Below are 13,458 nucleotides of genomic sequence, written 5' to 3'. Positions count from 1 at the left end.
ATCTCCCCGTACGATCCTCAGACACTGTGAATTCTTGTTTCGCAAAATCTTCATCTTCATCGAGAATCTTTATCAGACCGTGACTTTCCTGGGGCATTTCCATTTCAACAAAATTTCTTGCCGATGAGACTGACATTGATCTTGTTTCAGGGGTGTTTGGAGGCCTTTGTACCAATGCAGAAACCGCGTCAAACTGAGTGTCTGTAAACTCTGTAGGTTGGGGATGCGTCAAACACCAAGGATGGGTCAATATTTACATAAAAACACACCTCCCCAATGACCAATGGGTATGACTGTTTTATTTACCACCTAGCCAACGGGAGAATACGTCCCCAATATCTACACAAATATAACTCACTAGACCCGAGCTAGTAAATTAGATGAAATGTTTCAACCAGATAAATGATATAAAAGTAAAAAATAGTGGTTAGTGTGCATTTGCTACAGCATTGTTAAAAATAAAAAAGGTCAGAATCTAATTATACTGTTTATTAGAAACATATTTGTTGTAAAAACAAAACCATTAAAAAGTTGGGCCTTGGTTAAGTTACCGCGGGTTAATTTTAGGCGGATCATTTCACTGGAATCTAGAGAAATTTTTAATCTTTGTTAAAATGTATTTTATATATTTTAAATGTTAAATGTATTTTAACTAATTTATTTGTCTCCCCATCTTAAAACTTGACCACTGTTTGTAACGGCAGTGTGATTATTTTCTTTACTACTTGTATATTTTTGAAATAAAAGGTTGTCTTACTTTATTCATTATTCTTTTCTCTGAGTACAATTTTAATTTAATGATTTGAATAAAATCATGAAGTTCTGAATTTTATTAGTGTTTCTTATTTCTGATAAAAAACTAGGGTAGTATTAAAGTATAAATGCAATATTTGATTCAAATTCACAGAAATATCGACGCAAATAAACAAAGAGCTTGTTACTGCATTAACAAAAACTAGGAAACAAATTGTATGGGTCTAACAATTACAGTTGAATGTTAAACAAATTTCAATGAGAAAGAACGCAATTGTTCTGGTTTTAAAGTGTAACGCTATGAAAAACTTTAGCAAAGTTTTTCACACAAATAAGGTCAAGATATCTAGCAATTGTAGGCATGCTCTGAACTCTGTACTTAGCAGGGATCTGTTGTGTTGCTAGGGTATACACTGTCATTATGAATATTTGTACTTTTATATTCATTTCAAGGTTTTAATGAACACTGCTACAGAGCTTGTCCTAGCGGCATTTAATGCAATAATTTATCAAAAGTTGACACGGTGGACTGTTTGAGTGCTGTTCGTGTCTGTCACATTTTAGTTTTCATTGCTTACACGCGCCTACCCTATACCCAAACTCTACCGTAATGATTTAAAATACATATAAATGTAATGTCTGTAACAGACTTAAAACAAATATTTAAGCTAAACAAACATGTACAATCGTGAAACATTAAGAGAATAGGATAAGGTAAAAATTGCTTACCGCATGTTTTCATGAAAAGAGCAGATTACTATGATATGGTGACAAAAACATGACTACGTGACAACACATAGTTGCAGTTGCCCGTGTTTCCTGGAACAAAAAACCCTCATCCTAAAAGAATCATCCTTTTTGCTTAAAACAAGTGTGATTTACCACAACATCTTCAACATGTAACGTGTAACTTTGTGTTTTCAAATGAAATAGATGTACATGCAGCAGAGGAAGACTGAGGCTTTTTGTCTCTTGACTGCCTCGTAGACAGACTGGGGAAAAAGCATTTTTCTAAAGTAAATTTCATTTAATTCTCATATACTGTGCTTGTTCTAGTTTTCCTGTCTGAGACTAGTCTGAGAATAGTCTTCGTCTAAAAAATGGCAAAGGTATACAGCTAGAGGGGGGACAATCCGAGTCAATATAAAAATCAATTTACAAGAGAGGATTTCAGTATTAGGTGTTTGCTGATGCATATTTCTTGCATAAATGTCTTTATCCTTTTCAAGGGGATGTAGTATAATGTTATGTTTCTTAATTGCAATCACGTTACACCAAGGCGACATAGTACCCCTGGCAAATCTTACAAAGGCTACTTAGACAGAAAAAAAAGGTAGACGCTATTGCACATGGCCGATGGTTAGTACTCGTAGGTTTACTCCTTCAAGCGGTAATGTTGAAATAAATGAGAACAACAAATAAAGCATGAACATTGTCTTCAGCTATCTGAACAAGAGGTCATGTTATAGTGGCATGAGAAAATAAAATTATTTATAACGTTTCATAAATATATACCCAAACGATCACAAATGAACTTTCTGTTTTCATACGGTAATTTTCTTGGTGATTTGGGTTCTTGAGTTATATAGGGTGTTTTGTGTGCACCAATTTCTTTGTTTTGTGTCTCAAGTGTTAAACTTTACTGATCCTGCAGCCTTGAGCACAATGGCAAGATATGTTTCAGTTATAATAGTTGTAAAAAACACTGAACCTTTACTTTTTGTGTTGACGGTTCATCGGATTATTATGGAGATAACATCCTAAAAGTAATACTCATTTATACAAACCACTCTCAGGTAGAGATTTCAATTTATTTATAATCACTGAATGTTGACGGCTCACATAGAGAAGGTCTCTTCTAAAGTCATATACAATCCAACAAACAAGATGTGAACAGATTTGTCCTGATTTCTGTATTCTGTATTCATTATGAGGCCTTTCTTACATGATGTGTAACTGGTTTTATTGAATTTAGGTTGTTGCTTACAGTTTGTATAATAGCAAGGGGGATAAGGTTGACTCTATTACTCTAAATTGACCATAAACAGTTGAAACAAGCTCGGCTGATAGAATTAGAAAAAGCTATATGTTGTAAAATATGTTGAAGGATTAACATATCTCACCCGGTTCCCCGGCGTTGGAACCTAAGAGTAAAATTTTAAATGTTAAGAAGTAGGTATAATCTGAATTTGATGAAAACATCACTTTCCTAAACAACATTGTGTCTAACTTACACGGTAGCATGATTGCCGTTTTATCACGAACAGTGTTGACCACACATTTATCAGACTGATAAAGTACCAGGTGTAAAAATTTGAATTTAAGTATGTGTGTTAAATAATTGAATAAACAGATTAAAACAGTGTATAATGGTGTTGTGTTTTACGATTACAGTCAAGCGTTCATGAGACGGGCTGTGGAGATTTCTCCTTAAAATGGGAGTCTCGTATGTGTCAGAATGACTTTTTCAGAGCAACTGTATATTCTCAGGAGACCCCCAGAAAACACTCCTCACATGTGTTGTGTCATTCACGCAAAAAGTCAGTGGGTATTCGAAGAATGCATGTCTACGTAACATGAGATGTCTTTGGTGGTGTCTTTTCTCATATGTAGTAACATCCTTATGGCCCAAAATTGGGTAAAGCTCTCAATTCAAAGACATGACCATCAACATATGCTGACTGTCTACATATATTTTAGAGTAGATGAAGAATAGTGTATTTTCAGTGAAGGCTAATTATCCCCGATATTTATTATGCTGATAAAGATCCTTCAGAAAAGTATGAGTACAGCAATAATGATATTAAGATATTGGGCTCCAGATTTATATTTCTATATTTTTTATTTATATAACCTTAAAAGCAGCAACATGTTTTTGAAATAAAATAACCATTACATTTTCTAAAAGGTACAACTCAAAAAGAAGTGTGTGTGAGGGGGATATACATTGAAGTTTATGATTAAAATAAGAAACTTTAGCCATCTAAAGCGAATGGTGTGAAATAAATCTAATACAAATTATTCTTTAGTTGAAATTTAAGTTTGTCTGTAGGGAAACTCCTTTTCAAGGAGAACATCTGGTTTACTCATCACCATCACGAATCAGTCTGTTTGAGGGGTCTGGAGCATCAGTTTCACATTGGAGTTTATCCCTGGGAGGACCATAGAGTTTTATTTATATTCCAACTGAAACATTTTTGCAAATATTTCATTCACAGAATGGATTTCAATGTTCGAAGAACATAATGTAAGCCATTTTTATGATTTTTATAAATTTTATAAAAGCCGTGGAGATGTTTTTTGTTATCTTTAAAAGAAGTGCATGATGTGCTTTATAAGTTCAAAAACCTAAATGTTGAATTCTTGTTTAAGATGTTTAAGATGTACGGTGAATGATTTCTTTAGCTGTAGTAACATGTTTGTTTTATATTTATGATCACCTGAAAGTATTGTAAATGTTAATTTTAATAAACATGGAGATCGTCTTTAAAAAGCGCAAGATGTGTTTTATAAGTTCAATAAACTTAAATGTTGAATACTTGTTTGAGATGTACAATGGTTTATTTGTTTAGCTTTAGTAACATGTTTGTTACTTTGATGTTTTATAACTTCAATAAACGTAAAAATATAAAATGAACGTTGTATACAGGGGCGGATCTACCGGGGTGGCACGGGGTGGCAATTGCCACCCTAAGAAAAAGCCTTGCCACCCCATTTGCCACCCCAGCACTGTCCTAGTGTTCTAAAAATAAAAGAGTTTCCTCGACCGATTTACAGCAGCGACTCTGTATTTTGATGAGATAAAAATAGCGCGCGTCCCAATCATCTATCAGCGTCGCCCTGGAAACCAAGGACGGACAGCTGGAAGAGCTAGTCAGAAGCCAAGCGATCAAGCGAAAACATGCCGGGAGGTTGTCGCATCAGTCCGCGATGGCTTGAAAACGACAAATACGAATTATGTTTAAAATTAGTAGTCGGAGCTCGGCTATTGTGTTTTCCTGTCGGGCTACCAAAATGTTCACCAGCCTCCCCGACGGACTATCGTAAAGTAGAGGGCTCCTGCGGGTTCTAAACTCCTCAATTTAGTTGTATCAAATTTAAGGCCATAAAAAGCTTTAAATACGTTAAATAGAATAAGAAAATGCTTAAATATAATTTTAAGAGGTCTCAGTTGGGGACGGAAAGACGAGAATCGCGATTGGGCTGGATAAAACTTCAAAAGGCAATGATGTCATTGAATAAATATGCGCCCTGCAAGTTTCAAAAAAGTCAAAACGCAGCACGGATGTCAATTTGCAAATTTTCAGATGTTTATAGTCAGATTATTGCAAATATCGACCCATGTTTTTATGCAACAAACACATAGAGTTGTAAATGTGAAACAAATTAATGTGCTTTCTAAAAATCGAAACAATTAAGACAGTAATATTTATGTTATAAATAAATATAATCAAATATTTACTTGATTTATCCCTTTTAAATGTATAAAGGCTGAAATGCCATTGTATAAGACGTTTTGTTTTTGAGAAAATCTGAAGTCATGTCATTTTATGGCTTAATACAGTATGTTACATTGTCCAACCCCACTCATACTGTGTTCATTTTACTTGTGCCGCTCTTAAAAAGTGTCATACATTGCCCTAAATTGATATTTTAAAATTCTGCAGATGCACTGTAAATAGTGAAGAAAAAAAAAATAATTTCTTCATATTTGTTTGTTTGTGTATTAAAATATTTTTGATTGCCATTTAGACTCCTATCTGATTTTCTATATTTAAAAATATTGTCTTTTTTTATTTGGGCTAGTTAAATTAATGTTATAATTAATTTTATAGCTTCTTTTTGACTACCTTTTAGTACTTTTAGGCTAAAATGTGAAATGTATTTGTGAAAAACTTGTTTTTGAACTGCAAGTTTTAGAATTTTAGTTTAGTATCGTTTTTTTACAGTCATTTTATACCAGTCATTAATATGTTCCCATAGACATTGCCCCCCACTCATTCAGTATTACTTTTATTTGTGCAGGTCTTAAAAAATACAAAAATAAACATACTGGAGATACTCTGTAAATTATATTAATTAAATATTTTAAATTATATAATTTGTATACTGTATGTTGGCTATTTATATTAGGCAATGTTATATGCAATCCAGACAGTTGTTTTTTAATAGCACAATAACATCAGTTTTAAAATGAAGAAATCAAGTATGTGAACATGTCATTTACCACAGTGCTGGAAAATCTTGAAAATGCACCTTGAAAGTGCTTGAATTTGACGTGTGAATGGTTAAATAAATTGTTGGTCATAACCTTGTTATTTAGTTTTCGGTCCATGCAAATTTGTTGGTTTGTTAAAAAAGAAGAGATACTTGGACTTAAAGGGACTTTTGTTGCTTTACTTGCACTAAAATTATTGAATTTGTTTTCATGTCTCCTCCAAGATATTTGAATACTTTAAAATGTCATTTTGTTGCTCTTGTTGCACTGAATACTGTGTTTTATTTTATTCATTTTGAAGATATTTGTTGGTGATTTAAATGTGGTTTCTGTATATTTATTATGTGTTTTTTACTTAAGGAAACTTGATCCACTGAGACTTTGTATCCATATGCAGTCTGCATTGTTTGTCATGCTTTGTAAATTAAACTTGGCATAGACTTAAACTTGCTACAGGTTTGCATATAACTCAGTAAAGAGAAGTTAAATATACCATACCATCTAATTAAATCTGACTTTCCAATCCAGATATCAGGTTCAAGTCAATCACACATCAGCTTTTATTTAATTTGATTGGACAATGTAAAAATGTGCACCCTGGTGTATACACCGAATAAGAATAGCGTTCCTTGAATCCACAAAAAAACATGCAAGGATGCTTGCTTCCGTGTTGCCACCCCTCATAATTTTCATGCTACCCCCTTGCCACCCCATGAATAATTTTCTAGATGCGCCCCTGGCAAGAGGTGAAGCTGAGCTCGTGTGTGTGCACAAGTTTGTTTGTGAAACAGGTTATTGGCTCATAGAAGACTGTTAATAGTGTTTTGTGTATTTTGGGTACCAGACAAGACCTCCTGTTAACAGGTTTTGTGGACTCCTCTTACAGGGGAGCTATTATGCAAAAATGCACCTTTAATCAATGCCACATCCAGAGTGTGAAGTTTAAATACACCAGATAGCATCTGCAAGATCTCTTGATCTGGAAAGCATTCTGGAGGATTTTGTCTGAAGAACAGTTTCAGACAAGACTGAGGTGCTCACTTTAACTGTTCAGAACAAACAAGGGACTCATTAACAACAACAAAAACAAAAACAACAACAACAACAACAACAAAAAACAGTGGTAGATCATCCAGGTAACCACACGCAGTATTGAGAACCAAGGGTTCCCAAATTTTTGAAGGGGGTTATTTTAATAATTTAAGATATTTTTTCGTGTGAACTAAATGTAAACATACTTTATGTAAAATATCTTACTCGGTACGGTACTAAATAAAAACTATCATGCATGTTGTAATTTTGTAAAAATTATTCACATTTTAAGATTCTGAAAGGCTTTGGCATGCCACTATATTTCCGAAATTTAAAGTTAGTTCATGCAAATAAAAACTAATTCTGTGTCCATTTATGCACTCTAAAGTTGTTCTCCAGCAACAAGCACGTGTAACACTGTAACAGTTATCAGTCTAAGAAGTTCTACTCGTGGAAGGATAGGAATGAATTTTAGGCCAAAATAATATGAAACCCGTTAACACCCATTGCATTAACCCTGAGTCCATGTACGTTTTATTCATTTAATTTTCATTTTGAAATGAAATAAGCAGAAATAAGAAAACGGTTCCTTTATTTGTTTTTTCATTTGTTCAGAAAACGAAAAAAAACAAGATTTCAGCTTGATTTTTTTTTTTTGGTTCCCGGGTAGAAAACGAATAAACGACCTCAAAATTTGTTTTCCACATGCGGGGGGTCACGAGACGCCTCTTTAGGCTGATTAGTCAACAACATCTGGACCAGGGTCCGTGTACTTTTTCGTTCATTCATTATTCTATTTCTGAATGAAAGATGAAATTTAAAAAAGGGTGCAGCTTGGTTTTTTGTTTAAAAGAAAAAAAGCAGAAATGGCTGTATTTTGTTTTCCAAATGTATTGTTGTCATCAAATAATAGTAATAGAAAATTTGACGCATTTCCGATCGTTTTTTAATTTGTAATATTTATTTGTACATTTATGTATTTCATTTGACTGATCCTATCTTTACCCGGACGTAAATTACACCGTCGTGCGGGTATCAATTATTATTGTCTAGTATCACTTAAAATACTACTAAGATCCATATTACTATCACACGAGCCAATGGCAATTAAATGCACGGATGCATAGTCAGATAATGAATGAAATACAACTGTTCACCAACAGAAGATTGTATTTGACTCATGCTGCATACGCAATGACAATTATGCCTACTGTAAATATAGATTTACAACTACGATTAGAGTTGTTTGCATAAAATGCACCGTGAACATTCACACGTTTGCCTAGCTGTGAGAGGCTACAATTTATCTCCATTAATAGCCTACTATTTTCTCAATTCTGCGCATAACACCAGAGAGATAATGATTCATGAAAAAGATGGTCTTTACTCATCTCACTTGCACAAAATAAATGCAGTAATAGAAAGTACAGAAACGCACAAAATACACTGAAATACACTGAGAATTATATGCTCCGTGCACAATATGGCGACCGTTGACGTTCGAGTGTGTGGGCATCGCGTTATTTGTGTGCCTCAATCCTGAGCTAGTAATTGTAAGTTTTGAGCACAGAGAACTATATTTTGCAAGCACATTACATTATATTTTGAACAGAAATTAACAATTAAACCTTTATCATTTGTATAGTACTAGACTCAATTGGAATACATAGACCTACACTTTATTGGCTCAATAATATTTATATTTTGAATGTTGAGCGTTATTAACTGTTGAATAAATGCTGACGCAAAACTTCGTCTTGAAGTGCATTCGCTATGTTTGTATAAGAAAATTCGTTAAGCCTATTAAATTGATTTAATATTCTTGATAATTTTTAGAAGTTAAAATTTAAGAAAAAAGGAATTTGTAGTCTATATATATTTAGGGCTATAGGCTAATCTTTTTCTAAACTTTTATTACACTGTAGATCGAAATAAAATAATTATTGATCCTATTTAACATCGGAGAAAATGAAACTATTTAAATCTGTATAAAGGAAAGACAAAATAAAACAAGAACTGTATTCAATCTGTATTTTTCTTGTAATCACATTACTTTTGACAAAATTACCTAATTATTGCCGAATGATGTTTGACAGTGAACGCATCTCCACCGCATATAGCCTATAATCGCTGGTGTCAGTCGCAAATATCCTATGCGGCTCAGGAATTGGGTCGGGTACAATATTGACTTTTTTTTTTGCGGTCGGAGTTGCGGGAGGGTTAGTTGAAAATGTCGGTCGGGTTCAGGTTGTTTATACATTGACCCGCGCATCACTGATAAATATCCATATAGGATAATCCTTTATTATATGATATCTGTGGAACTATCTACACCATCCCGGAAGCTTACTGAAAAAAAGAAAAAAATAATGACTACAGTGAGACTAATGGATTAAAACACATTTTGGTAAGTGTTTTTTTTTTTTATTATTAACTTAAAAGTTTGTGAGAGAGCACCTGAGTAAACTGCGTGAGAGGGGTATTTATTGCACGTTAATATGGATAATAGCAAATACATTTATTAAGCACGGAATCGTTTTTTCTTTGCGCAAACGAATTTTTTTTGCGATTGCTAATTTCTGTTCAAAATATAATGTAATGTGCTTGCAAAATATAGTTCTCTGTGCTCAAAACTTACAATTAGGGCCTACTCGCTCAGGATTGAGGCACACATAACGCGATGCCCACACACTCGAACGTCAACGGTCGCCATGTTGTGCACGGAGCGAAATTCATATCCACGACAAAATCATGGATCAGATTCATTACATGTTGTTTAAAGGGTCACAATTACCACATATATATTTTTTTCACATTGAGTGTTTTTAGGATTCAAGAGAGGAGACTCAGCACTTCATCGTTGTGTGCCGTTATGTACCGTTTCGTCTCATTCCCCGTTGATGCTGCGTACGGACTGAGTGGATGCAGAAGATCCGGGGGGATGACTTCAACCCCACCAAATTTTTAAATGCATATAATTCTCAGTGTATTTCAGTGTATTTTTGTGCGTTTCTGTACTTTCTATTACGGTATTTAGGCTATTTTGTGCAAGTGAGATGAGTAAAGACCATCTTTTTCATGAATCATTATCTCTCTGGTGTTTATAAGCAGCACACAAAGTATTTTACTACCTGTAAAAATACACAAACTTAGCTATATTAAATTGATTGTGGTACCTACAGTTACAAATGTAAAATATGTGATGATAATATTGATCGAGCAATTGATGTAAGGTAAATGAAAATATATGCGCAGAATTGAGAAAATAGTATTAATGGAGATAAATTGTAGCCTCTCACAGCTAGGCAAACGTGTGAATGTTCACGGTGCATTTTATGCAAACAACTCTAATCGTAGTTGTAAATCTATATTTACAGTAGGCATAATTGTCATTGCGTATGCAGCATGAGTCAAATACAATCTTCTGTTGGTGAACAGTTGTATTTCATTCATTATCTGACTATGCATCCGTGCATTTAATTGCCATTGGCTCGTGTGATAGTAATATGGATCTTAGTAGTATTTTTAGTGATACTAGACAATAATAACTGATACCCGCACGACGGTGTAATTTACGTCCGGGTAAAGATAGGATCATTCAAATGAAATACAATAAATGTACAAATAAATATTACAAATTAAAAAACGATCGGAAATGCGTCCAATTTTCTATTACTATTATTTGATGACAGCAGTACATTTGGAAAACAAAATACAGCCATTTCTGTTTTTTTTCTTTTAAACAAAAAACCAAGCTGCACCCTTTTTTAAATTTCATCTTTCTTTCCAAAATAGAATAATGAATGAACGAAAAAGTACACGGACCGACCAGTGACGCCATCCATTGTTCATTCAACAAAATAAAAGACCATTTTTTATGTAATTTATTCTTTTGCAGTCTTAAAACAACAAACGTACAAGTGCAATAACATTGAATACATCAAAATATAATATAACATACCTAAAAATATTATAATAATAATAATACAATTGGACAAGCAATTAGAAAATCACATGTACACAAGAAGTACAAATAGTTACACATCTTTCAAACAATAGATTTAAGGCTTTAAATAATTTACAGCTTGTGTCGCGTTATTTTTGATTTTTTAACGATTGCATACCTGGCTGTTTCTATTAAAATGAGAGTCAACAAAATGGGCTTTCCTCTATTCAATCTAACTCGTTTAACAGAAATATTTATTTCATAAATATTAATCTGCATTTAGCAAGTTTTATTTTGCTGTATGGTTTTTAATCTGAGTATCTGCGGTACCCAGACAGCTCAAAGAAGTGTCAAGAGTAAATGCAGCAGCAACTGGCCTCCCCCAGATAGTAACAGGCGCGCAGCGGCGGAAAGCAGCACAAACAGGGCAACAGCAGAGACAGACCCAGCACCGCCAGCCAGGGCACGCAGAACTGCTCCTCGCCAGTGTCGCAGGAGCAGGGGTCTGAATATGCGCCCTCCGAGTCGGACATGCAGTGGTACATTATGGCCTCGGCACAACACATGCAGCTCACCTTATGAATGCACTGCTTGATGGGGTTGAGCGTGTACTAGGGGTGTGCAAAGCAGCCGGTATTTGTATCTGTATTTGTATTTGTTGAGGGGGGAAAAGTATTTGTATTTGTAATTTGTATTCGTATTCGAGTAAAATTCAAAATAGGTGTAAAATCCTGTTTTTTTTTTTTTGTGCATTACTCTTATAATTTACGTTATAGTGTAAGTATTCTTTATCCATTATAATAATTATGTATGTGCTATATTGGTAGATGTTTTTGAACATGTAACAAGGAACCATTGTGAACATTATGAACCCCACCACCACCGTCCTTGTTGGAGGACGCTGAACAGACAGAATAAAAACAAATAATACTTAAAAGAACTGTTCTTCTGAATGAACTTCTTTCCCGTGGCGTCTGCCGTTGCTAAGCAACCATGACCTGATCTCTCAATGAAGACTCGGAAGCTTCAGCAAAGCATAAATGGATTTCCAGCATTAAAAATCTCTTGCAGTAGCTCTGCTATTAAATTCATGTACAGATATGATAAGCTGTGCCTCCAACTTGGCTGTTTTTCAATGTTATTAAGGGAGAGGGTGAAGCTGATTGGTTGGTTCTTGTCACATGACCTGCGCTGCGCTTGTGGCATTCTGAAAAGTTGAGATGTATTTATCTCGATGCGGCTCGGAAAACCGAGCGTGTAGCACAGTGTCCGCCTCGCTTCCATTATGAGCACGCATACCGCGCGTCTACATGTGAAACAACAAACTTGAGCGCGCATGTGAACAGCCCCTAATGGAATAATCTCCTGATCAAACTCTGCTTCCCAAAAGCTATAAACTGCCTCTGGAACCCAGTTAAGGTACAAAAATCTATTCAACAAAAATAGTGATGCAGTGAAGTCTTTTTTCACCCAGCCGAGTCCACTGTGTGTAGCAGCCTGTGTCAGTCATCTCTTTTAACCCCAGCCCCAGACTCCTGAATGTCACTCACTCACATGGGCATGCACTGACTGCAGTCTCATGAGGAAACACAGCCTTTTGATATAAAGTTTTTCTTGTTCACAAATACAAATATTTTTTAAAGTATTTGTTCGAAATAAGTATTAGTAAAAAACACGCTATTTCTGCCTTTCCGAATACCGTATTCGGTTCGGCTCCACCCCTAGCGTGTACCATCAGTTGTCCTCACAGTTGAACATCTTGCGGCAGTAGATGCAGCACGAGAGGGACAGCCAGGACGCCTTGCCCTTGCTGAGGGCCGATGGCTGCCGCCATGCCCCTTGCCATCCGGCTTGGAGAAAGCGGTCGAGGCGTCTGGTTCCTCGTGCTCCGGGTCCTGCTTCCACAGCAGGACGTCCTCCCACGGGTTGATGCGGACGATCTCCTCCTCATCCACGTGAAAGCTCACATGACCCCTGCTGTTGAAGGAAACCTGCGAAACCAGAGACATGGAAACCTGGTCAACGGAACACGAACATCAACAAAAAAACACCCAAAAGTGGGTTCACATTTCTGCACTATTGTCTTTTATTGTCCTGTGTGTTTTGGTGAAAGGCTGAGATAAGGTCTGTGTTTAACACAAGCTTCAGATATTTTCCTCTTCTACTCTAGGAGAAAATTCAAACACTTACTTTACAATCAGAAATAAAAACAGACACAAAAACAGCCAACTTCAAGGCCTTCATCAGACCTGCTGCACTGTAAAAAAAAAAAAACGGAAATTTACTGTTTTATTTTACAGTTTTTTCACGTATTTTTGGAAATACAGTTAAAAAATGTAAAATTTCAGAATTAAACTGTAAATAAAAAAACATGTCAATGTGCATAAAATTTTTTTCCACATAACACCAGTACACATACACACACATATAGAAATACATATACACTTGTGTTCGTTATATTTATCGTATGTATATATATATATAGTGTGTGTGTGTGTGTGTGTGTGTG

General features: G+C 35.0%; 1 pseudogene; it reads right to left on the bottom strand.

The window, feature by feature from the left end:
• Positions 1-11,299: 11,299 nt before the first annotated feature.
• On the bottom strand, positions 11,300-12,940 carry LOC141317235 (sprouty-related, EVH1 domain-containing protein 1 pseudogene; annotated as a pseudogene).
• Between the last annotated feature and the right edge of the window lie 518 nt (positions 12,941-13,458).

The sequence above is a fragment of the Garra rufa genome, unplaced genomic scaffold (genome assembly GCF_049309525.1).
Source record: "Garra rufa unplaced genomic scaffold, GarRuf1.0 hap1_unplaced_528, whole genome shotgun sequence".
Taxonomy (NCBI): Eukaryota; Metazoa; Chordata; class Actinopteri; order Cypriniformes; family Cyprinidae; genus Garra; species Garra rufa.
Note: the sequence above shows the minus strand (reverse complement) of the source record. Positions and strands in the feature narration are given on the sequence as shown.